This window comes from Eptatretus burgeri, chromosome 8, assembly GCF_056783735.1.
Source record: "Eptatretus burgeri isolate ZD-2024b chromosome 8, Ebu_testis_v1, whole genome shotgun sequence".
Classification (NCBI taxonomy): domain Eukaryota; kingdom Metazoa; phylum Chordata; class Myxini; order Myxiniformes; family Myxinidae; genus Eptatretus; species Eptatretus burgeri.
In genome coordinates, this window is record NC_140968.1 from 62,775,617 (window position 1) to 62,803,116 (window position 27,500).

At 46.0% G+C, this 27,500-nt stretch overlaps 1 long non-coding RNA gene and 1 pseudogene across 1 annotated transcript in view; both read left to right on the forward strand.

The window, feature by feature from the left end:
• The window catches only part of LOC147021871 (uncharacterized), a 109,288-nt gene that overhangs the window by 80,711 nt on the left and 1,077 nt on the right, over positions 1-27,500 (forward strand). The window lies entirely within an intron of this gene.
• LOC147021872 (uncharacterized) lies at positions 4,413-5,865 on the forward strand (annotated as a pseudogene).

Here is a 27,500-nt window from a genome sequence, read left to right on the forward strand (position 1 = left end):
GTTTGATCAAAGTGCTTGATGGTTTTTGCGACTGCACTTGAAGAAACGTTCAAAGTTCTTGAAATTTTCCAGATTGACTGACCTTCATGTTTTCAAGTAATGATGGACTGTCGTTTTTCTTTGCTTGGTTGAGTTGTTCTTGCCATCATATGGACGACTACAGTGCAGACAAAACAAGTGAAATCCTTCAATACAGCATGTGTGGTGAATCAAATGAGTACACTAATGTTAAAATATGCAATTTATGCTTTTTCAGTTGAAAAACAATTAAAAAGCATACTTGATATTTGAAATGTAAAAATCTTGTTATTATTGTGATAAGCACCTTTATATATAACAGAAGGAATGAAATCGTTCGATACAGCGTGGCAGGGGCCGCAAAAGAATGATTGTAAGTAAATTTCAACTACTAATGCATGACGAAACACTTGTTTATGGCTAATATTAAAGAGAATGATGGCATAAGAAGAACTTAGCTTTCTGCGTTCGGTGTGAAATGCCATGGTGGACGGAAATGATGTCTTTCGTTCGTTCGTTCATTCATGAGGGGAGCGTTTCTTCATTTTTTTCCGTCAAGCAATAAATTAAATGGTTTTCACATATAAAACACATTAGTTTCACAAACTTCCATTGAAATACTCGGGTATTTCCGTCAATTGTCGCCATTTCTGTCGAGGTTACGCACTGCATCTACTGGACGGCCATCATTGGCTGTCTTGAGGCACATGGGGGGGGGGGGGACACCGGACCCACCAGAGACGTGGTAGACGACGCCGGGGACATTTCAAACTCAGTGCAATTGTAAACAGCGCACGCGCTGTAACAATGGTCTTTTACCAAATAGGGCAATTTGCTGTATACCAACCTAAGCTTGTCACAACACAACTGATTGGCTCAAACGCATAAAGAAGGAAAGAAAATCCACAAATTATTGATTAACAAGGCACCACTGTTAATGGAAAAGCATTCTTGGTGACTACCTCATGAAGCTGGCTGAGAGAATGCCAAGAGTGTGCAAAGCTGTTATTAAGGTAAAGGGTGGCGACTTTGAATAATCTAAAATATAAAATATATTTTGATTTGCTTCACACTTTTTTGGTGACTACATATTCCATTTGTGTTATTTCATAGTTTTCATGTCTTCACGATTAGTCTACAATGTAGAAATTAGTAAAAATATAGAAAGACCCTTGAATGAGAAGGTGTGTCCAAACTTTTGAATGGTACTGATTATATATATATATATATATATATATATATATATATATATATATATATATATATATATATATGTATTTATATATTATATATGTACATATATATCCATTTATTACACTGAACAACAAAAAATTTTTACTGGAGATGTGTAAAGTGATTTAGACTAATTTGGGTACGCTGATTTCAAAAATCATAACCGTTTTGCTGTATCACGTCAGGATTTTCAGTAACAGAAATATTCCCATTGCCTAGAAGTCAGGATTTCAATGAAATTTACAAAAATTCATTTATTCATTTATTTCATCATGAATGCTTCAAAATTATAGAAATTACAGAAAAAACTCCACTAGAATGTAATTAAAAATGCTTTAGGCATTTGGCTTTGCGTTTGTGCTGCTCTGTGTCAGTTTCACGATGCAGGAACCAGCAGAAATCGCCCATCATGTTCGGGTTGTGCCGCCCTTGGTAGCGCGTCTCCATGAGTGAAATCTCTTGGTGGAATCGCTCGCCGTGCTCGTCCGAGACTGCTCCCAAGTTGTCAGGGAAGAAGTTCAAGTGCTGGTGGAGGAAATGGATTTTCAGGGACATCCTGGAGCCAAGTTTCCTGAAGGACTCCAGCAGCTGCTGCACTATTTCTTCATAGTTGTCCGCGCGCTCGTTCCCCAAGAAGTTGTCCATCACAGCTTTGAAGCTCCTCCACGCTGCCAGCTCTTTGGGGTTTAGAGTTGTCGGAAAAGTTTCGTCCTTCATAATCTGTCGGATTTGCGGTCCAACAAAGACACCAGCCTTGATCTTGGCCTCCGACAAGGTGTTGCCAAACTTTTCCTTGAGGTATAAAAACCCACGCCCATTCAGATCCATTGCCCGTACAAAACTTTTCATCAAGCCGAGCTTTATGTGGAGTGGTGGAAGGAAAACCTTGGCTGGGTCGACAAGGGCGACATGCTTCACGTTGTGTCGACCAGGTACATGCTCTTTTCGCTCTTCCCAATCTTTCTTCGTCCAGTGATTCTTGTCGTCTCTGCTATCCCAGAGACAAAGGAAGCACATGTATTGCGTGTAGCCTGACTGCAGCCCTAACAACAGCGCCACCACTTTCAAGTCTCCGCAGATGTGCCAGTTGAAGTCATTGTACTTGATGGAATCAAGCAGCTGCCACATAGTCTCATAGGTCTCTGTCATGCCGAACGCGTGAGCCAGTGGGACTGATGGTTTCTCGTTGCCATTGTGGAGCAAAACAAGCTGTTCAAGCTGTTCTTCCCCGAGTCGATGAAGAGGCGCCAGTCTGCAGGATCGTGATCACACCCAAGTTCTTTCAACAGACCGTTGATGTCACTGCAGAATGTCATCGTGTCTTCCATCTCAAAGAACTCAGCCATGTCTCTGTGACGTGCTCTGAACAAGGATATCTTGGTGTTAGGTTCAAGTAGATTCCACTGCTGCAGCCTTGATCCAAGGAGCTCTGCCTTCGCCTTTGACAGCGAGAGATCTCTTACAAGATCATTTAAGTCTCCCTGGTTCAGAAGGTGTGATTCTTGAGTGTCGGGTTCAAAAGGTTCATCATCACCATCCTCTTCACCACTGCTTACAGCTATGTTCTGATCAGCTGGAGGTGTTGGAGCGGGGTTCTCGTCATCATGAGGCACAGGTTTACGAGCAGAGACGCAGTCAGCGTACTTGATGTGACCTTTATTCTTCTTGTTGAAGCCGGCGATGCTTGTGCAGCAGAAATAACAATCATCATGATGATTCTGCGGCTCACGCCATATCATGGGCACCGCAAATGGCATGCTCGCGCGCTTGCCCACCAACCACTGAGTCAAGGTTGTGTGACAGCTTGTGCAGCAGATGTGTGGTGCCCAGCTCTGTTCTTGGTCCCCCACCTTACACCCGAAGTAGTGAAAGTAGGCGGCCTTCATTTTCACTGCTGTAGATATACTTCGCTGTTGATCTTTTTTGGTATACCGACCACAGACATAACAGAAGTTGTCAGGATGATTGGTACAGGAACGCCTACTCATCTTTATCTGAAAGAAAGAAATATAACACAAGTTAACAACAATTGTACGAAATAGACATGTTAAAGACATATGTAAATTTCATTGAAATCCTGACTTCTAGGCAATGGGAATATTTCTGTTCCTGAAAATCCTGACGTGATACAGCAAAACGGTTATGATTTTTGAAATCAGCGTACCCAAATTAGTCTTAATCACTTTACACATCTCCAGTAAAAAAAAAATTTTGAAATTTGTTGTTCAGTGTTATCGGACCTGGCTTAGACATGTATACACTTAATTTAGGAGAGGATAACTCAACTGTTTTAGGCTAATATGACCCCAAGGAACAACTTGGGATATGTGCCAAACTCTCTATCCGGGACGAACAGCCCGAAAATGACCACGCCCTTTTAAAATCTATGTACCCCATTGTCTATCACTCTATGCACCCTATTATCACTCACTCAGCCTGCTTTTGATTTATTCATAGCACCAGTGCTACAACATCCGGAGAGAGAGAGAGTGAGAGAACGACTTATCCATCCTGGACTGCTATCAACTGAAGGAGAAGTTCCCACTCCTCTACAACTCCTACATGAATGGTGGATTTGTCATGAACACCACCAAGAAAGGTAGTGGAGTGCCCTTTGATCAGGCGCTAGAGCAGTGCTACAATCAGCCTGCCAAAGTGAGTGGGGGGATAATTGGGATCACCAGAAAGAAGGAAGCAGTAGCTCTGTGGGGAATTATCAAGCATAAAAAAGACCAGTACGTTGACCTCCTGAAGATGAAGGATGATGTCGAAGGAGAACTCTCACTTCACCACGACTTCAACCCAAGTACTGCAACTAAGATAGTTGGGATGGTGAAAGACATAGAGGAGTATCTCCTGAAGGTATGCAGTCCTCTCCAAGACCAGGTTGCACTGAAGAATGTTCTCACTGGAGAAATTGTGACCAATGTAAATGAAGACAAGTTGTTGTGCTGTATCAAGGAGGGCAGCACTGCTTGTGCTAATTTTATCGATGATCGACTCAGAAATAGGTCGATATCGATACACTCAACTATTAGCAAAATCAAGTTTACGTCCCCTAATACCACCTTGAAATTGGCTCCCAAAGCAGACATCAAAGATGAGACAATCAAAGCTCTCATGTTTATTGAGTAAGGGAGTCACCGGGGGTTCATTGTTGAGGAGCTACTCAAGCATGAGATCACCAACTCTGCATTCTTCTTGGTTGACGAAGATGGTTACTTGAGGAAGAGTACCAAATCACAACTTGGGACTGAGCTGCTGAAGTTGTGCCCACTAATAGATAAAAAAGGGCCAGAAACCTCCCCACAAACCCACGCCATCATTATCGACTTCATGGCCTTGGTGAGAAAGGTCCCCTTAAAGAAGCTTCATCCGCCCGTCAAGACATTCCATGACTTTGCTATTGCCTTGACATCCATGGTCACCAAAGCTGGGCACAACTGTGATGAGATCCATATCGTTTTTGATGCTTACAGAGAGGACAGCATCAAGAATGGAGAGAGGGGGAGAAGAACAAAGTCAAAAGAAATGGTTGTCCTTGATGTGATATCACCAAACCAAAATGTTCCAGTGGTATTAGAGAACTTTTGGTCATCTTCCATCAGCAAAACTGCTTTCCAGGCATTATATGTTGAGTGGCTCACCACCAATTACCACGGAACCAAACCTCTATACCTCGGTATATCACCACAGGCATGGATGGTGTCAGCTGGGTGTGCTTCTCCATTCCCTCGGCTCAACTGCACACACGAGGAAGCTGATGACAGGATGATGTTCCATGTGCTGGACATTCTAAGTCACCGGTCAGGACCTACATCCATGACGCTGTCGTCAGGTGACACAGATGTCTTTGTGTGCCTGTTATACCACATCACAGTCAATTGGAGAGATCTTGACCTCCAAGAGCTTTGGCTCGTCCGCAACTCAGGAGTGAAAAGATCAATATTACCACTCCACGATATCTGCATAGCACTGGGAGACGAGCTCACAAAGTGTCTCCCAGCACTCCATGCGCTGACTGGTTGCGATACAACCAGCAAGATATCAACTAAACTTGCAGCCCTGAATGCTGTCCGCAAACCAGGAAATTCCTCTCTGATCCTGAATTTTGACTGTCCCCAGCTCGCAGAAAGTGCAATACAGATGGCAGAGACATTCTTGGTCAATTGTCTCAAACCATCAACAGACTTGGAGACATTTGATGATCTGCGTCTCACTGCATTTGATAGCATTGCCCTCAAGATGGACTTTGAGAGAAACACTTGCACCTCAACTAATGCAAGGAAACATCCATAGAGGCTATTACCAACAGCAGCTGTGGGTCCAAGCCCCATTTAGAGATGCCACCCTGATTATGAATGCCGAGTCTTATGGGTTTGTAAGAAGGGCCAGTTTATTAGTCCCTGGGATTGTGATCTCCAAACCCAAAGGCCTGCCAAATCCCTGCACATGTGGCAAGTGTGCTCGCAAAAATGGGTGTTCCTGCAGGGTAGCTGGGATCAAGTGTTGCAAGTACTGCAAATGCAAGGGAGGTGATTGTTGTAAAAACCCAACCACTGAATGAACACTGCTCATCATCCTCATACCTGGACTCTGTTGTGTGACTCTTCATGTTCCTGACCCTGGTTTACGTGACACAGAAACAGTATTAATGTGGTTTTAAAAGTTGTATTGTTGGTGGTTGGACAATTTCCCTCCTGATCTTTGAAACATTTAAGCTCTCGAGATACTGCTGCCTACTAAAGTAATAAGTTTTGTTTTTTATTTTTCATTTTATGTTAACATTCCATTGATAATAGGATGTAAATGATTGAAAATACAATTTCTTTATATAAATCAAATGCTCACTTTCTTTCTTTTTAAAAAATCCCTTGTATTGTTCAAATTCCAAATTGTCAGTTCAACTCTAGTCGATGACACAAATCTTCTAACTTTGCTCTAAGTCCGGAAAGTTTAAGTTAATAAATATATGGCAATTCCAGTATGTATGGTAAATAAAACGGTTTTTAGCCATTTTCTCATAAAAATATCAAATTCGAAATTTTACACTCTTCTCTTCTTCTTCTTTCGGCTGCTCCCATTCGGGGTCGCGACAGCGGATCATCCGTATGATCCGCATAGTGATTTGGCACATGTTTTACGCCGGATGCCCTTCCTGACACAACCCTGGTCACCTCTTACAACACAGGGATATAAATTTTACACTCTTCTATGACCCCCTAAATAAATAGATAAACATGGGCATTCTGAACATTTTGAGCACCTCAGAAAATCTGTACCTCCAACGGTTTAGAAAATACATCTATGTCAGAAGTAGCACTTTCGATGAAAAAGGGTGTGGTCATTTTGAAAAGGGCGTGGTCATTTTCGGGCTGTTCGTCCCAGATAGAGATTTTGGCACACATCCCAAGTTGTTCCTTGGGGTCATATTAGCATAAAACAGTTGAGTTATCCTCTCCTAAATTAAGTGCATACATGTCTAAGCCAGGTCCTCTACTAATTGGGACTATACTCTGCGCAGAGCGTTGGTGCTGCCTTAGCAGTCTCCTTGGCTATTGGGCACAATCCTGGACTGTTCGCCACTCCGACACAGGAAACCAGCAAGCTGTCACTCATTTTGCCGACAGGCTGAGTTTGACAGGCAGAGTCAACCCCACCTGGTATTCATTCAACAGTAGTGTGGGATTTGAACTCAGGATTTTTGTATCCCAAGCCCACCATACATATACTGAGATACACACATACATACCCACATATATATATATATATATATATATATATATATATATATATATATATATATATATATATATATATATATATATATATATATATATATATATTGGCGTTTTATGAGCGCTTCACGTTTTCGCTCGTTAATTCTGACAGATGGCTGCTTTTTGCTGTTCGTCCAGCAACACAGGCATGTCGTTGTGGGCCAGGAGTGATCGCGGGACAGGAAGGTTGTCACAGCAATGATTCGCAAATGGGGCGGGGTGGATTTGGCTGGAGTCTGTGCCCACCCAGACGGGCCGCCTATGAAAAGAGGACGAGAGGTCCGTTCTTGGTGGGTCAGTCGACACCGAGTCAGTTTGTGAGTCAGTTGGCGTCAGTCAGTTTGTGATCTGCCGTCAACGAAAAAAGTTATTAAAAAATCAATTCCCGATTCAGTGAAGAACTCTACGGAAGAATGTGATCAATGCAAACAACCTCAGCGGTATAGTTCGCTGGAGCTGTCTTTTTTTTTTTTGAAATGATTTTTTTTCATCAACCTCTGTCACAACGGGAACCCAACGGGTTCACGGGTCATCTAGCAAATATATGTATGTGTATATATTGTTACGAATTTGGAATTCAATTGCACACAACATATAGGTTCCCTTAGTCAGCTATGTCGATAAGTGCATGTTCCCTAGATAGCTCACCTTCCATTGTTTAAATGTTTTGAAATCGATTAGATGCGCTGCGGATCGATTTAATAGTTCGGGAACAAAACAATGGAGATGTCCCTCCCCCCTCTTTTGCCAAGAGGAAGAAGAATCCTGCAGTGACGTCAACAACTCCCTCCCACCCGTGGTTGAGGGGAGTGGATCACGAGGACATGAGTCATGCCGGGTGCAGGGGAGGGGGTGCAAAGGATAAAGAGGACATCTTTTCTTTGTTCAAAAAGAGTTAAAAAGAGTTCGTGGAAGTCCCGTGAAGAGTCCCGTGGTACGGCTGAGTTCGTGGGCTGAGCTCATGGGAGTCCCGTGGGAGGAGTAAGCTTTTTGCTTCGGCAGTTGGGGGAGTCGGGAGGAAGCCAGTAGCCAAGGAGCTGCGTGGAAGTCCGGGCGTCGCGAAGGAGACGCGAGCTGGAGGCGCAGCCTTGCCTGCTGTGTCGCGCAAACCGCGCGTTCGTGTGGAGAGAGCCGGAGAGAGCTCGCCTGCCACACGGAAGGCCCGAGCTCGACCGCGGCTGCGCTAGCTGCCGTGGGGAAGGAGCATCATGGGTCACCCAAGCCAGACACCACGAGGGTGCAGGTAATCTGCAACGGTCTCGTGGGACTCGTTCGGTCTGCCAAGTCCCATGCCATAAAGACCCAAGAGGTCCAGTCTGACCCCATTGCCTTTGATGGGGTCTTTTCCTGCTTTTCTTTCGAATGAATGTTTGTGGCGCCGAGTCCAATAAGTAAAACTGTGTTCGTGACTGTACATTAATAATTGCTAATAGACAATTGTAGTTCTTTTGTTGCTTGTTAATTGCATACGTGTTTCATTGTAATAAATGTCCTTGTGTGAATGTAAACCTGCTCGTTTCGTCCATTCCCTCACTGTCTGAACATTTCGTGTGTTGGGAGTTAGAAAGCCGTTGGTTTGCCGTAATAGTGGGACATTTGGACCGACGGTTCTCGGCGATTACGCCGCTCGGAATCGTGCACGGACGAGCTTGCCTCGGCGGTTTGTTCCGTACGAGATCCGTCGAGGGTGGAATACCCCGATAGTTGGATCACTTGGGTATTTAGGTACATTGAAGATTGGCAATCGACCCTACCCCACGTGATCTGCCGATTGGCGTATTTCGGTTCTTGTACAAGGACCCGTCATTCGGAGTTATCCGGGCGGTGATCTATATTCTGGGCAATCGTCGGGCCGACTCGACTTGCGGCCCCGTTCAGAGCGGTCGGTTGGCGGCCGACCCCCGGCCGGTAACAACTGGTTGTCAGGAGTGCGATTCGGCCCCCTCCGCCTCGGTAGCAAAATTCACGGAGTCAGATCAGGGTTATACGGAGCAAACCCCCCCCCCCCCGTATCCCCAAATTACGAGCGTTATAAATTTTATTTCCAGCAAGTTAAATGTTCAGCCAAGGTGAGCAGGGGCAGGAGGGATTAGGAATGGATTTGGAATTGTTAGAATCTATGGCTCAGGACGAAATAACCATGCAGGACACTCCCATTATGCAGGTTGACTATTCCCCGCAAATAAATGCAGAGTCCGCAATGGGCGCAGCGGCGGGGGCCGCGGTGTATGACACCCCCCCTTCCCCTCCTCCATCAAAATCCCTCCCCTTTCCCTGGCGGATCCACGACTGACCGAGACGATTCGGCTTCGTCAGGGTTGGCTGAGACAGCCAAGTGGGGGAAATGCGCGGGTGCTGCAGGCAATGAACAACATAAATGAAAATGCGTGCAGGATGGAAAACGAGATGAAGGGCATGAATAAAAAAATGGATGAAAACGCAAAGGAAATGAAGGAAGAAATAAAAAACAACATGGATGAGAATATGCCAAAACTGCAGGGTGAGATGCAGAGCATGGGGCTGGACCTCCAGGAAGGGCAAAAGGCAGTAAGTCTGGGCATAAGAGGCATAATGGCGCCTGCACGTGGCGAGATACGGCCAGTGGAGTGCAAAATGGCGGCACCACGTGGCAGCTCGACTGAACCGACAAGGGGGAGTGTGGACTGTGTCGGCCCCGCGGTGGAGGACAAAATAATTCGGGAGACGCGTTGGGCGAGACTCATACAGGTGACGGAAAAAGTGATGGTGACACAGAGGGAAAAATTAAATGAGGTGACTGAGACATGCAGGACGAGACACGTGGAGGTGACTGAGAAATGCACGGAGACGCAGGAGACAAAGGAAGGAACACCAGAGCCACGGGGAATAGAACAGGAAACAGAGACGAAAAGCCAGGAAGAAACGGAAATAATAAACGAGGTGACTGAGATAAAGCAAGTAGAGGAGAAACTCCAGGTAATTGATGAGCACACACAGGTAGGGATAGTGAGGGACAATGGGGTTGAGCTGGGGGAGTGTTTTGTGACCCGGTGCGAGCAGCAGGATAGCCTCCTTCAGGAACGAGGTGAGGGACTGTGCCCCCTTGAGGCGGATCGCGATGAGGAGAGTCCGGTCGAGCCTTGCGAGGTAAAGGGGGCGAGTGCTGTGAATGGGTGCACGCGGAGCTTGGGGGTTATGGAAACCCCGGGACCCCTTGAGGTGGTGCTAATTCCCAGCGTGGTTGTTTCGGTGTGTGTGGATGAAGCACCGTGTGTATGAAACACCGTGTGTGAGTGGTGTGGTCACGAGTGTGCCGGGGTGCGTGCTTCCCAGCACTCCGTGTGTGAATGAAGCACCGCGTGTCAGAGAGGCCGTGTGTGTGAGTGAAACGGTCTGTGTGGATGAAGCACCGTGTGTGAGTGAAACACCGTGTGTGAGTGTCCCTGCGTGTGTGAGTAATATGGTGTGCCTGGTGGCGAGTGTGCCGAAATGCGGGCCTTCCAGCACGCCGTGTGTAAAGGAAACACCGAGTGTGGAAGGAACAGAGTGTGCGAGGGAAACAGTGTGTGAGAGAAACACCGAGGGTGGAAGGAACGGCGTATGTGAGGGAGATGACAGTCGGTATGCGGGAGAAAGCAACCGCATCCCGTGTCCGAGTGCCATGGTGGAGTGTGTGAGTGTCGTGGCATGCAGGAGTGTGTGCGTTGAACGGCGACGACGATGGGACCAGATGAAGGACAAGGGCCGAGTAGCGGCCGTAGCTGAATTGAGAACCGTGCCGGGTTTGCACAGCAGCGAGCGTGGGGTCCATGCTGTGCTACGCACAAGGCTGCCACGTGCGTGGCTGCGCAGGTGAAACCCGGTCCGGAAACGCCAGCAGTGGATGTTCGCCGATCCCTCGGACGGACAGAAGCAAGGCTGGATTCGGAATTTGGACCGGACGGGTTCTCCACACGAGCAAGTTTGTGAAGCTCCGACGAGCAGAGCACATGTGTTCGCGTGGGGAACCCCTCTAAACGCGGGGCTTGCTTTGAGATGTGCGGAGTGACGTCATGGCTGCACGTGTGTTTGGAATCCGGCAGAAGGGAATTCCTGCCGGATGGTACCGTCCAAGAGGGACGAGGTGCACGGGGCGCAAGCAGCTGCCATGACGTCACGGAAAAAGAGCGCGGCTGTGAACTGCCGCGCTGGTGGTGCGCATTATGGAAAAAAAAGAGTTGAGAAAAGCAAGCCTCGCTTCAGGTGAACATGATTCCCAGGCAAGGGGTGGAAGACCCCCTTCTTTTGGGGGCACAGGAACTACTAGTTCGGAGGATGGGTTAGAGTAAGTTAGACCGGCTTCATGGGGACATGGGTTGTACCTCATGGAGCCCGTGGAATGGATTAGTTAGAGGGATTTTCGTTCAGATTTAGGAAATGGGAATTGTTGGATTTTTGGAGACATGGACAGAATGGAAATGTGTAGTGGAGACGTAGCTTAGCTATGTAAAGTAAATGGAACGTGCATGAGTTTTAAGGGATGACGAGGGAGCACGAGTCAGTCAGGGGATTTCGGTAGAAGGATGGCAGTGTGGAGTGTTGGTGTGAGTTTCGAAATGGAAAGTGAGTGAGGGCCAGCGGGCCCAAGTGTGTGAGTAGAGCGAATGTGGTATGCATGGTGCGAATGACTGGTTGGGGGGAGGAGTGATTCCCACCCAAGGGACCCCGGGGTCAGTTTAATGTTAGCTAGTGGGTTATTCAAATTTACTAACAGGAGGTCGTTTTGTTGTTGGTGTCGATAGAAGGCACGAAACCCGTTTGGAGGGGTGCAAGAGTTCATGGACTGGCTGGGAGCGTGGCTGTGGAAAGGTGAGTATTTGTTCAGTGGGCACCCCAGGCACCAGACTAGTCGGCCAGAGTCGGCTAAGGGCTCAAGACGGGCCGGGATAGTGTAGTGGGCACGGGCGAACCGTCGGAAACGGGACCTGTAGTGCCAGAATGCCACGGGGGCAGTGTAGTGGGCACGGGCGACCCTCGGAAAGGGACCCGGGGCATCAACACGCCACGTGGGCATCGGACGGGGCAATGCCAGAGAGGGCAACCCCCCACCTTGTAGGGAGCAGCTAGGCTCGGAGGCAGCCTGCGGGCCTGAGGGTGCCATGGTTAGAGTTCGACAGAGGGGGAGTTCCTGCCAGTTGAGCCACGCTGCCCTGCCAGGAAATTGTGCAAGGGCACGTATGAAAATTTGAGGGCAAGGCCAAAATTTATAATGGACACCAACACAGGCGACGGGAATCATGGTTTTTAGAACCGATAGTTTTAAAGTCTGAGGCGTTTTTGGAAAGCCCCGGGGTAGTTTCAGGTTAATGAATGTTAGGGTAGATAGGAGATGTACCCTTTCGCACCATCCATCCCTTCGCTCGTTGTAGGCCGCTGGACTCGCCTTGGTAGATCGCTGAACTCTGAGGAGGCCATTCTGAGGCTTTCTTAGGCCTTGAGACAGGACGCTAGTCTCTCCCTATTCCCCTCCAGAGAGGGAACGTAGGGGTTGGGAGTAGGCTAGGTGGACATGATAGGCTAGCCGGACAAAGACAATAAAGGGGGTTTGGGAGACAATTATAAAAGGGAAATAAAAATAAAGAGGGCCTAAATTTTGTTGTTTTGTGGCAAATTAAGGGAGTGGGTATGGACAGGGACAGGCAAAGGCGATAGAGTGGGGGGGGGGGGACAGCAGGCTAGGTCTGAGCCCGCCTTCAAAGCGGCCGGCACCACCGCACTCCCTCCAGACCTGATGGAACCACACCCGAGGCTGGCCAGCTTCACCTGCCGGCCTGTTGTGCTGCAGCCACCTCTTCTGCATGGGCTTACCTTGCCATGCTGAGTTGCCTGCCTCTGCCATGACCCCTTGCCTGCTAGCCCTTGTTTGCGTTTGCCCCTGTGTCCATCCATCACCATGCGCGCCAGGACCATCCAGTTTTGTGAGAACTCCCCTGCAGGCAGCCTGTGCATCCAGTCCATTTTTTGTGTTTTGCGACCATCTCCATTCATTCCCCTGCACCAAAGACTTTGCTATGACTTTTGCCTTTCCCCTTTCACAGATCACAAGTCCTGGGCCATGGTTAGTGTAATGCAATAGATAAGTTAAGATTGTAAATACGTGGAACCCCACCTGCATGTTTGTTTTAGCGCCGGCAATTTTGGTTAAGTTGTCTGAATGAGTCTGAGAGTTTGTTTAGTTAGTTATGCATTGCATTAGGTTATTTATTTTTGGGACGCGTTTAAAGAAATGTCGCACTCAGGGATCCGAAGGTAGAACGTACTAGGGGAAAACTTACACATGCTGGTCACACGAAAATTTGACGACTCGGGACGAGTCTGTAAAAAGGGGAGGGGGTAGTGTTACAAATTTGGAATTCAATTGCACACAACATATAGGTTCCCTTAGTCAGCTATGTCGATAAGTGCATGCTCCCGAGATAGCTCACCTTCCATTGTTTAAATGTTTTGAAATCGATTAGATGCGCTGCGGATCGATTTAATAGTTAGGGAGCGAACAATGGAGACGTCCCTCCCCCTCTTCTGCGAAGAGGAAGAAGAACCCTGCGGTGACGTCAACGACTCCCTCCCACCCGTGGTTGAGGGGGAGTGGATCACGAGGGCATGAGTCATGCGGGGTACAGGGGAGGGGGTGGAAGGATAAAGAGGACATCTTTTCTTTGTTCAAAAAGAGTTAAAAAGATTTTGTGGAAGTCCCGTCAAAAGAGTCCCTTGGTAGGGCTGAGTCCGTGGGCTGAGCTCGTGGGAGTCCCGTGGCAGAGTTCGTGTGCTGAGTCCCGTGGGAGGAGTAAGCTTTTTGCTTCGGCAGTTGGGGGAGTCGGAAGGAACCCAGAAGCCAAGGAGCTGCGTGGAAGTCCGGGCGTCACGAAGGAGATGCGAGCTGGAGGCGCAGCCTTGCCTGCTGTGTCGCGCAAACCGTGCGTTTGCGTGGAGAGAGCCGGAGAGAGCTCGCTTGCCACACGGAAGGCCCGAGCTCGATCGCGGCTATGATAGCTGCCGTTGGCAAGGAGCATTACGGGTCGCCCAAGCGCGTTCGTGTGGAGAGAGCCGGAGAGAGCTCTCCTGCCACACGGAAGGCCCGAGCTCGACCGCGGCTATGCTCGCTGCCGTGGGGAAGGAGCATCGTGGGTCGCCCAAGCCAGACACTACGAGGGTGCAGGTAACCTGCAACGGTCTCGTGGGACTCGTTCGGTCTGCCAAGTCCCACGCCATAAAGACCCAAGAGGTCCAGTCTGACCCCATTGCCTTTGATGGGGTCTTTTTCCTGCTTTTCTTTCGAATGAATGTTTGTGGCGCCGAGTCCCGTAAGTAAAACTGTGTAAGTGACTGTACATTAATAATTGCTTATAGACGGTTGTAGTTCTTTTGTTGCTTGTTCATTGCATACGTGTTTCATTATAATAAATGTCCTTGTGTAAATGTAAACCTGCTCGTTTCGTCCATTCCCTCATTGACTGAACATTTTGTGTGTTGGGAGTTAGAAAGCCGTTGGTTTGCCGTAATAGAGGGACATTTGGACCGACGGTTCTCGGCGATTACGCTGCTCGGAATCGTGCACGGACAAGCTCGCCTCGGCGGTTTGTTCCGTACGAGTTCCGTCGAGGGTGGAATACCCCATAAGTTGGATCACTTGGGTATTTAGGTACATTCAAGATTGGCAATCGACTCCACCCCACGTGATCTGCCGATTGTCGTATTTCGGTTCTTTTACAAGGACCCGTCGCTTGGACTTATCCGGGCGGCGGTCTATATTCCGGCCGATCGGTCGGGCCGACTCGACTTGAGGCTCCATTCAGAGCGGTCGGTTGGCGGCCGACCTCCGGCCGGTAACTATATATATATATATATATATATATTATACTTATACATATGTATACACACACACACACACACACACACACACACACACACACACACACACACACACACACACACACACACATATATATGTATTGTTGTGGACCCGGTGGTCAGGGATGAGAAGACCACGAGGGGGGAAGCTACCTTGCGTTCCCACCAGACTCTCCGGAATGGCAGGCCATCGCACACGAATAACTTTGTGACGAGGCGGGTCGCTATTCGACAGTGAATGCCAATAACTTGATCACGTGACTTAGGGTGCTCCGCTTGATGAATACTGTTTACCTAAAGGTCACGTGATGTAATTACTGGGAGACATGCCCTCGGTACGCCTTCTTAAAACCGGATCACCTTACTGATTTCGATGCAGCCGAGCGTAACTGCCAAGAACGTACTGGCTAGAAAAACGGATCATTGGGGAATAATGTCCCAGCAAAGCTAAAATACGAACCATGAATCTCACCAATGAAGGAAAAGCCAGAAACAAGCTGGGAACATTTCTACACAAGCAATATTTTCAAACAAGCGAGGAAAGGTATGTGGCATGGTAAATTGGGTTCTTCTTCTTCTTCTTCTTCTTCTTCTTCTTCTTCTTCTTCTTCTTCTTCTTCTTCTTCTTCTTCTTCTTCTTCTTCTTCTTCTTCTTCTTCTTCTTCTTCTTCTTCTTCTTCTTCTTCTTCTTCTTCTTCTTCTTCTTCTTCTTCTTCTTCTTCTTCTTCTTCTTCTTCTTCTTCTTCTTCTTCTTCTTCTTCTTCTTCTTCTTCTTCTTCTTCTTCTTCTTCTTCTTCTTCTTCTTCTTCTTCTTCTTCTTCTTCTTCTTCTTCTTCTTCTTCTTCTTCTTCTTCTTCTTCTTCTTCTTCTTCTTCTTCTTCTTCTTCTTCTTCTTCTTCTTCTTCTTCTTCTTCTTCTTCTTCTTCTTCTTCTTCTTCTTCTTCTTCTTCTTCTTCTTCTTCTTCTTCTTCTTCTTCTTCTTCTTCTTCTTCTTCTTCTTCTTCTTCTTCTTCTTCTTCTTCTTCTTCTTCTTCTTCTTCTTCTTCTTCTTCTTCTTCTTCTTCTTCTTCTTCTTCTTCTTCTTCTTCTTCTTCTTCTTCTTCTTCTTCTTCTTCTTCTTCTTCTTCTTCTTCTTCTTCTTCTTCTTCTTCTTCTTCTTCTTCTTCTTCTTCTTCTTCTTCTTCTTCTTCTTCTTCTTCTTCTTCTTCTTCTTCTTCTTCTTCTTCTTCTTCTTCTTCTTCTTCTTCTTCTTCTTCTTCTTCTTCTTCTTCTTCTTCTTCTTCTTCTTCTTCTTCTTCTTCTTCTTCTTCTTCTTCTTCTTCTTCTTCTTCTTCTTCTTCTTCTTCTTCTTCTTCTTCTTCTTCTTCTTCTTCTTCTTCTTCTTCTTCTTCTTCTTCTTCTTCTTCTTCTTCTTCTTCTTCTTCTTCTTCTTCTTCTTCTTCTTCTTCTTCTTCTTCTTCTTCTTCTTCTTCTTCTTCTTCTTCTTCTTCTTCTTCTTCTTCTTCTTCTTCTTCTTCTTCTTCTTCTTCTTCTTCTTCTTCTTCTTCTTCTTCTTCTTCTTCTTCTTCTTCTTCTTCTTCTTCTTCTTCTTCTTCTTCTTCTTCTTCTTCTTCTTCTTCTTCTTCTTCTTCTTCTTCTTCTTCTTCTTCTTCCGTATGGCAGCTCTGCTGCCAGGGTAGCTATCATTTCTTGGAAGTGTGATTGTGTCACTGATGCAGTGCCCCTCTACCAGCACACACTGGTACTCATTTCGTGGACCTCGGAAGGATGACAGGCTGAGTCAACCCCCTGATGTGGTAAATTGGGTTTATTCGTACGCACAGCAGAGCATAGCAAGGAATTTGTGGGGTGCGACAAAAGGCAAGCAATTTACAAAAGCAGTCACAGAGCAGACGTATCCCATTAGAACTTCTACAGTCTTAACTTATGCAATGACAGTTGCCATCACGCACGCACGCACGCACGCACGCACACACACACACACACACACACATACACACACACCCGAGGAAGATTAGATGTAGTTCAGAAAGAAAGCGAGCAGGTGAGGACAAATTGCCTCACAATACCTGGCGCGGTCGGCCGACCAATGCAACCCAGTATGCTTAGGGAGAGGTCGGAGGGAGAAATACTGGTGTCTAAGGTGTGGGAGTAGAAGCTGTGGTGAAGTGCAATATGGGGGGGACGCGGTGTCATGCTAGAGGAAAATGGGATTGCGAGTCTGTAATGATGCTCTTTTGTGCGTCCAAAGGGGATGAGATAGAGGGGTGGAAAGAGAGAGAGGAGAGAAGCTGTGTGAGGAGAAAGATCCCTAACCTAGTTGTGCATAGGTCTGCTGATGTAGCATGTACCTCCATGGGACACTCCATTTGAGCGTTCCCACCTCGAGAGTTGGCGTGTTATCTCTGGCTTCGTTACTTTGCCAGGGCTCGTGGCACCATACGCTCTGCACTAGTCCTCTGGGAAAAGCATGTCTCAGTCGCACACCAACTGTGAGTGAAGAGCCAGCGAAGGGCAGAAGCAACGAGGAGCAGCCAACGCAGAGCCAAGAAGAGCAGAGAAGAAGAGGGTGAAGCAGAGCATGAGTGGCTCTGCGTTCGTCCTTTTATAAACCCCGGGCAAAAGGTGGGGTGACGACCTGAAGGTGACACGCTGTGACCTGAATCCCACTCCTCTGTTGGGCCCCAGTGGCCCTAGCCATGCCCTGCCAGGCTCTCACGGCCGAAAACGGTCTCATTTGCCCATCCGACTCGCCACAGCCCAGTGATCCCGGGAACAATGTAGGGTATGAGCCAACAACCAGGCTCTGAACATGCTCCGAGTGCAGTCTGAGTGCCAAATAGCAATGCACACCCACCATCCATGCCCCCCCCTCTCAAGAGCCAAAAATGCACACAGGGCCCCATACCAAACTCCCAGATCACCCTTCCCACGACCGCTCCTCGCTGTCTGTCTGGCTGTGTTCTGACGACTGGACGAGGGTCATATCAATGCCGCGTGCTCACCCGGCGCATCCCTGGTGAGATGCGGTTGGTGATATTAATGTCCGTTGCTTGTCCCCGCATCACGCGGTCCAAGTAGAGCCCGAGTCATGCAGCACGCCTCTGTTTAGTGTCGAATTATAGCGATGCAGAGGTACCAGGTGGTGCGGGAATATTTTTCCCGTGTGCGGGTGGTGTTGATGGTCGAAGTAGTGAAGATTGGTAAACGAGGAGTGAAGCAAGGTGACATGGTGTTGAAAATTGGCGTGCAGATTTGAATGAAATAATGGCGCGCTATGCGTGTGCTGTTTAGTGTGTCGTGTGTTTGTTGGAGGGAGTTTGGTGGTGACTCCAAGCCACGGGAGTGCTTGCTTGCTTGACTTGCACCATGGCTAAAAGGAAAGGGTTGGATTAGAAATCAGAATAGGAGACAGAGAGACAGTTAATAGACCAAGCTATAAGACTACACAACGTACTTCGTCCCGTTAATCCAATGGACATGAGGGGAAGGTCGAACTGCATGAAGACTAACAAAATAACTGCCTGGGGATCACTGTATGTTGGGTGCCATTGTCTTCGAGGCAAGCATGTGGTATTGTAGAACCGCAACAATATATGCATATATATATATATATATATATATATATATATATATATATGTATATATATATATATGTATATGTATATGTATATGTATATATATATATATATATATATATATATATATATATATATATATGTATATATATATGTATATATATATATATATATATATACACACACACACACACACACACACACACACACACACACACACACACACACACACACACACACACACACACACACACACACACACACATATATACTTATTTCCACATATATATATATATATATATATATATATATATATATATATATATATATATATACACACACACTTATATCCACATACAGTGGGGAGAACAAGTATTTGATACACTGCCGATTTTGCAGGTTTTCCCACTTACAAAGCACGTAGAGGTCTGTAATTTTTTATCATAGGTACACTTCAACTGTGAAAGACGGAATCTAAAACAATAATCCTGAAAATCACATTGTATGATTTTTAAATAATTAATTTGCATTTTATTGCATGAAATAAGTATTTGATCACCTACCAACCAGAAAGAATTCCAGCTCTCACAGACCTGTAAGTTTTGTCTTTAAGAAGCCCTCCCATTTTCCACTCATTACCTGTATTAACTGCACCTGTTTGAACTCGTTATCTGCATTAAAGACAGCTATCCACACTCAATCAATCAGGCTCCAACCTCTCCACAATGGGCAAGACCAGAGAGCTGTCTAAGGACATCAGGGACAAAATTGTAGACTTGCACTAGGCTGGGATGGGCTACAGGACAATAGGCAAGCAGCTTGGTGAGAAGGAAACAACTGTTGGCGCAATTATTAGAAAATGGAAGAAGTTCAAGATAACAGTCAATCTCCCTCGGTCTGGGGCTCAATGCAAGATCTCACCTCGTGGAGCCTCAATGATCATCAGAAAGGTGAGGGATCAGCCCAGAACTACACGGCAGGACCTGGTCAATGACCTGAAGAGAGCTGGGACCACAGTATCAAAGAAAACCATAAGTAACACACTATGCCGTCATGGATTAAAATCCTGCAGTGCAAGCAAGGTCCCTCTGCTCAAGCCAGCGCATGTCCAGGCCCGTCTGAAGTTTGCCAATGACCATCTGGATGATCCAGAGGAGGAATGGGAGAAGGTCATTTGGTCTGATGAGACCAAAATAGAGCTTTTTGGTTTAAACTCCACTCGCCGTGTTTGGAGGAAGAAGAAGGATGAGTACAACCCCAAGAACACCATCCCAACCATGAAGCATGGAGGTGGAAACATCATTCTTTGGGGATGCTTTTCTGCAAAGGGGACAGGACGACTGCCCCACATTGAGGGGAGGATGGATGGGGCCAGGTATCGCAAGATCTTGGCCAACAACCTCCTTCCCTCAACAAGAGCATTGAAGATGGGGCGTGGTTGGGTCTTCCAGCATGACAACGACCCGAAACACACAGCCAGGGCAACTAAGGAGTGGCTCCGTAAGAAGCATCTCAAGGTCCTGGAGTGGCCTTGCCGGTCTCCGGACCTGAACCCAATAGAAAATCTTTGGAGGGAGCTGAAAGTCTGTGTTGCCCAGCGACAGCCCCGAAACCTGAAGGATCTGGAGAAGATCTGTATGGAGGAGTGGGCCAAAATCCCTGCTGCAGTCTGTGCAAACCTGGTTAAGAACTACAGGAAACGTCTGATCTCTGTAATTGCAAACAAAGGTTTCTGAACCAAATATTAAGTTCTCTTTTTCTGATGTATCAAATACTTATTTCATTCAATAAAATGCAAATTAATTTTTAAAAAAATCATACAATGTAATTTTCATTATTTTTGTTTTAGATTCCGTCTTTCACAGTTGAAGTGTACCGATGATAAAAATTACAGACCTCTCCTTGCTTTGTAAGTGGAAAAAGCTGCAAAATCGGCAGTGTATCAAATACTTGTTCTCCCCACTGTATATACTGATATACACATACATACTTTTATACTCGTATACACTTATACACATATATATTTTTTACACAGATATACTTATACATGCAGATATACTTCTATGCACATACATACTTTTATACTCATATACACAAATATTCACGCATATACACATATACTTATATACACAAACATACTTATATACTCATATACACTCATATACACATATTCACTTGTATACACATATACATTTGTATTCACTTACACACACACACAGACACACACACACACACACACACACACACACACACACACACACACACACACACACACACACACACACACACACACACACACACACACACGCACGCACACATATACTTTTTACACAGATATACTTTTACATGCAGATATACTTATATGCACATATATTCTAATGTGTGCATTTTACTTACATACACTTATATATATAATTATATCCTTATATACATATATATATATATATATATATAAAACTCCCTTGTTCATTTGGGGTTAAGGCTTGAGTGAAGTTTGTGTACCGCATTGCAGGCATTTCGTCTCGATCTGATCTTACTAATATAAACACCTGCCCGAAAATGTGCCGTTCGCATGGGAATCGAAATGAGCAGTCAAACATATGACTCCCTTATGCTCTCAGATATTTTGCCAAAAGGAACTTTTCAACGGTGGTTCAAAATTTTACAAAACCCTAGTGGATCAAATTCTTGCACAGGGAACATTAAGCTTCTTAAGTTTGTAAAGCTCAGTCATACAATTGTTAGTTTGTAAAACAAATTCTTGAAACTTTCAATTAGTCCCAATGTATGCACATTCTCAATGTTTTTCATTCATTTTTGCAGCTCGACTCCTCCAATGACTTCATTAGGTTGGCCATCAGCCTGATACAAAACCGTAGAGGCAGTTTGTTTGTTACTGTGCATTCTTTTTTTTTTCACAGCCATCCTTGTACTTTCATTTGTTTATAATCATACCAACGGTGCGTCTTTATGCCTGGTGTTGGCTTAATGGTAAGGGTGGTGGGCTTGGGATCCTAGGATGCTGAGTTCAAATCCCACTTGGCTGTTGAATTAAAACCAGGTGTGGTTGACTCTGCCTGTCATCCTTCCAAGGTCGGCAAAATGAGTGCCAGCTTGCTGGTATCCTGTGTCGGAGTGGTAACCTGTCCAGGATTGTGCCCAATGACCAAGGAGACTGCTGAGGCAGCACCAATGCTCTGCACAGAGTGTGGTCTCAATGGATGGATGGTGTGTCTTTGACTTGTTACAGTGGAGGTAGAGGATGACTGCACTTTAGTGTTGGATTAAAAAACAAAAGACTGTGAGATTTTTGGGGTTCAACTGAGCCCACGATATCTGCTGTATACCCCCTCACCCTCCTATAATCATCACCCTTACTGTTAAAACCCCATTGGGCATTTAATGTTCCTTTTATATTTTCTCAATCATTTGAGTGACACGTGATGTCTCTCATGCATATGATGGTTGTTCAATAAGTTTTTAGAATGAGGTAATCACAATAATCTGAGTCAGGCCAGGAATATGACACATCATGCACAAACATATTTGCTTGTGAATGCAAATTTGCAAATCACTTAGTGTAACACTTGGCTTGAAATTGCTTCAGTGACAAACACTCTGGAACGAGTCTGGTTCCGGTGCATCAAAAAAAAGGACCACGTGTCCTGAAGCTCACCTGAATCAGAAGTAACAGTTACTCAAACTCCCTACAGACCCCCTTCGACCCTGATTTTTTTTTATGCCGTGAACAAACTTTGGTACGTCACAGGTGATGAAGGTTGTGGTCGAGTTTCGTCAAAATCTTATTATATGTGTAGTTTGGAAGAAGAGAGCAAATACCTATTTTGGAAGGTCAACCACGCCCCCATAGAGCCCCTTAATTAGTGCAGATTTTGATGCGGTCAATACATCTTCATTCGGCATCAGATATGAAGCTTGTGGCCAAGTTTTATCAAAATCGCATGTTTCGTTCAAGCGATAATGAAGCGTTTACCGACTGACTCACTCACTCACTCACCTTCGGACACTGCTCGATTGCACAAGCTCACCGGACTAAAGTCTAGGTGAGCTAACAATAATAATAATAAATTATATAAATACAGTGTACATATCGCACACGTATATATCACACATATACAAACTTTCATACATATATGTATACAGACGCTGTAATTGCAAGTAGGGAAAATTAGAGTGGGATCACCCAACTCTGAATTTGCTTCAGAGTGAAACCATCAGGTCAAACAGTTATTAAAGCTGTGGAAAGTTCTCCCTCCCCCCCCTCCCACCCCCACTCTAGAATAGGTTTCAGAAGAACGAGTGATCAACACTCACAGTAATAATCATTCGGTATTTTAAGTATGAAAGAAGTATACAGAAGGTTTCAACAGCAAAAGCTAGTCATACATGATTAAGCTATAGATACATTTCAGAGAAACAGGGTCCTCTGCAGGAAGCAGACAGGATTACGTGAATTTAATTATCACAACTGTTTAAAAAAAAAAAAACTTCTATGCCATGGTGTATTGTGATGTGAAAAATGCGTTAGATGTTTATATTTTATAATGACGAGTTCTTCTCAAATAACCCTTTTTTTTTTTTTTTTTTTTTTTTTTTTTTTTTTTTTGTATACCTTGGTCGAGGCTCGTATGAGAGCTAACACACAACTCACAGCAAGGAGGCATGAGACAAGAGGGGCGGGAGTGGAAGGGACAAAACATTGGGGAACAGACACAGGTGAACTGTGGAAGGGAGAGGGATGGGGATGGGACGGGGAACATGGCGAGGGGAAGATGGACATTAAAGGGACTTTCAGGAAGGAAAGCAGGAGAATTGAAGGAAGTGGGCATGGGTGGATTATCGGGGGTAGAAAAGATCGAGGATTTGGATGGGGGGAAGATAAGAGGTGGTGGTGAACAGCTGTTTTGAAAGCCTGAAGGGAAGAATGGGAAAGAATAGAGTGAGGAAGTTTATTCCAAAGGCGGGAAAAAAGAGGAATGAAAGAGTGAAGATGAGCAGTGATTCGTGATTTTGGTAGTTTTACCAGAAGGGGGTTGTTGGCGGACCTTGAGCGCCCTGTGGAAATGTGGTTGGGACAAATCGCAGAGAGAGCAGGGGGCAAGGCTGAGAGGAGTCGGTAGAAGACAGAAAGACCACCGACCAACCTGCGTGATTGAGTGAGAGGCCCAAAGACTCACCTTCATTGCGGGAGATGCCAATGATCTTAAAGCCCTGGTTTCGACAGCGTGAAGTCGAGAAAGGTGGGAGGCAGGAGCACCAGCCCAGAGGGGAGAGCAGTACTCCATCAGGCTACGGACAAAAGCTTTGTAAGTGGTCAGGAGCTCAAGAGGGCCGAGGAAGGACTTTGCACGACGGAGGATTCCCATTCGGCGACTGGCTTTTGAGGCAAGGTTGGAAATGTGACTTTCCCAGGAAAGGTCATGGCAGATAGTGAGACCCAGAAGCTTGAAAGAAAAGACTTCTTCCAGAGGATTGTTGAGTAAGTGGATGGGGGTTTTGTAAACGGTCCTTTCAAGAGACATAGTGAGAGTGTGAGATTTGTCTGGATTGAAAGACATGTTCCACGTGTTGGACCAGTTTGTGATTTTATCCAGATCTGCAGTGAGCGAAGAAGCTGCTGCTTGCCGGTCTGAGGGATGACAGATGGTACGGCAGAGGGTTGAGTCATCGGCAAAGAGAAATAGAGGATTTTCCAGAGAGTCCGAGAGATCATTGATGAAAACCAGAAAAAGAACAGGCCCAGAACGCTACCTTGAGGAACTCCAGCCTGCACAGGAAGAGGGGATGAAAGAACTCCATTTAGGGCCACACGTTGACTGCGACAGGAGAGGAAGTCTACGAGCCATGAGTGGAGATGGCCTTGAATACCATGGGCAGAGAGTTTGGTGAGTAGGGCAGGGTGCCAGACTGTGTCAAAAGCACGTGATATGTCCAGGGATACGGCTCGGATTTCCTGTCTGGCATTGAGGACCTCCATCCATTGATGGGAGAGCAGTAGCAGCATATCTAGGGTAGAGTGACCTGGTCTGAAACCAAATTGATGATTGGAAATCAAGCCATTGGAGAAGAGGAAGGATTTCATGTCTGAAGCGATGATGGATTCCATAACCTTGCTGATGATTGGGAGAAGGCTGATTGGTCTATAGTTACAGGGATCTGTTTTTGCACCTTTTTTATGCAGGGCAGTGATGTTAGCAGATTTCCAAGCAGATGGCAGATGACCTTGGGAAAATGAGAGGGTGAATAGAACAGAGAGAGGGTGAGCAAGAGCAGAAGAGCAGGCTTTGAGGACACGTGGGCTGATGCCGTCTGGACCGGTTGCAGAATCTGACTCGAGGTTTGAAAGCAAGCTCTCCACCTTGTCAGGAGAAAAGGATACAGAGTCCAGGGACAGTTGGGTGCGACTGGGTAAAGTGGGTAGAGATAGTGATGGGTTTGGGACACAAGATTTAGCTGCAAACACCGAGTTTAGACATTCAGCTTTATCACGTGTGGAATCAGCAGTGCGGCCATTTGAGGTAAGGGAGGGGATGGAGGGGGGAACATACACCAGAAACAGATTTGATTAAACGCCACCAGGATTTTGAGGAGGGAGAGAGGTTTGAGAGTTCAGACTTGAGATGAGAAAGATGTTGTTTTCTGGCTCTCCTGAGGGTAGATACACACTTGTTCCGAGCTTTGTGGAAAGAACTGAGATTGCTCCTCAGTTGGGTTTGCTTTCCATGAGGCAAAGGCAAGTTGTTTCAGGACAACTGCCTCGCCACAAGCTTCAGTAAACCAAGGGCGGGAGGAAGGGTAAGACAACTGAACACGAGAGGGGATAAATCTGTGCATGAGGGAGAGCAAGTTTCTTTGAAAGAATTCCCAGGATGAGTTGATGTTTGAGAAAGTAGTGATAGGAGACCAGTCTGTCAGTTTGATGGCTGCTCGAGACCCTGCCAGTCGGCTTGAGTGAAATGCCAGACTCGACGGCGGTGAGGTGGTTCTCTGATAACAGCCAGAGAGATGTCCACTTTAATAAGGACGTGGTCAGAAGAACCAATTGGAGCGAAGGAAGAGCAGCAGATATTGTCAGGGAAATTTGTCAAAATCAGATCCAGAAGAGATGGAGTACCATTGGTTGAGATCCGGGTCGGGAAGTTGACCGATTGAGTCAGTCCCAATGAGTCACAGAAAGCTTTTTGCTGATGTCCCATGGCAGGTGAGAGAGGTACCCACACCTAGCCAACTGGCGTGATGACAATTGAAGTCGCCACATAAGAGGAAGAGAGAGTTTGGATGAGAAGATAGAAGATGGTCCATGTTTTCGGAGAGTGAGGTGTAGATGGAGTCATCACTGTTCGGTGGACGGTACAGTACACATATAAACATGAGATGGGAGTGGAGGGGAAGCCGAAGCCAGAGGTATTCCTGGGGGTGTGGGGAGTGAGAGCAGTGCAGGGAGAGTGAGGAATAGAGTCTTTGATGAAGAGAGCAACACCTCCACCAGGACGAGGCTCAGGTCTGTCATACCGTAAGAGGGAGTAACCAGGGAGAGATACTTGGGAGTCAGACACGTCTTGGGAGAGGAAAGTTTCTGTTAGGCAGATAATGTCTGGTTTGTCAGTGGCAACCTGCATGGAAAGATCTGAAAGGTTTGAGCGAAGGCCCCGGATATTTGAGGTCCACACTTTTAATGAAGAGGTAGGGGGAGGAGGCTTTTGGTGCAGGAGGTGGAGGGGCGGGGGAGGGTTGGACGAGGGACGAGGGGGGAGGTAAGGAGGGTTGCTGAAGGAGTGTGGGGTATTGCAGAATAGCGAGGAGGGGGCCGAATGAGGAGGAGAAAAGGCTCTGTGGTGCTGTGAGAGAGGGGGGACAAGAGACAAGGAAGATGGCAGTTGAGGATTTGAGGAGGTGGGAGGAAGAGATGGAGGTGAGAGGGCAGTGGAGGGAGGCAGGTTGGTGGATGAGAGGGGGGCAACTTAGAGAAGGAAGAGTGAGGGGGATGAAAGGTGGGAGAAAGGTGAGGGGGGAATTTTTGAAAGAGGTGAGACGGACGCTTGGAGGGAGAACAGTGGGATGGTTGCTTTGAGAGTGAGACTGAGGCGTGAGGGGGTGAGTTGGCACTGAAGTTGGAAAAAAGAATGGTTGATGGAAAGCGAGCATCCATGGCAAACTGTGGTTTTTAAAAGTTTTAGGTCAGATATACGATTTAACACAATTCTTGATGGATGCAATGAAGGCGAATTCAGAGCATGGAGAGAAGAAGCGCTGTAATAGTTGGATTTTTTAGGCAAGGAATGAAGGAGAGGTCGAAATGAGAGCAGTCTGTTAAAATAGCAGAAGAGTAGTGCATTGTGAAACAGTAAAGAGTACCACATGTGTGAGAGAGGAAGATGAAGCATTATAAGATCGTTTTTGTTGTTAATATTAATGTATGAGAGAGTTCAACAGATTAGGTCATGGAAGTGTAAAAAAAAAAAAAAAAGAAATCGAGGAAGACGAGGAGGAAGTTAAGAGGAAGAAGTAGCAGAATCGGGAGAAGGTTGTTGTTGTTGGGGTTTTTTTTTTTTTTTTTTTTTTTTTTTTTTTTTTTTTTGAGATAAGAAAGAGATTAGTTGGGAGAATGGGGGATATTTGGAAAGTGGGGAGGATGAAAATTGAAGGTAATGGGGAGGATAGAAATTGAAGGTAATGGGGAGAGAAAACAAACAAACAAAAAAAAAAAACGATCGAACACCAAGTGGAACCGGTAGGCCTCAAGCCTAGGACTAGGCCTCAAACACCAGGTGAGAACGTCGACATAAATACTCACAAAATAGCACGATTTTTGAAACAAAACCGAACTAGGAACACACATTAACATGTAGGTGAGAAAATTAAACAGTTAAAACGGGACAAATAACAACCGGAACTTAACTTTGAGAATGTCAGCAGGGAGCCCCGAAGGAGACCTCTTGCCGCTCAAAACCGGAACCGGAACCCTCATATTATATGTTGTATTTTGCATGTGTTCAGTATGTTT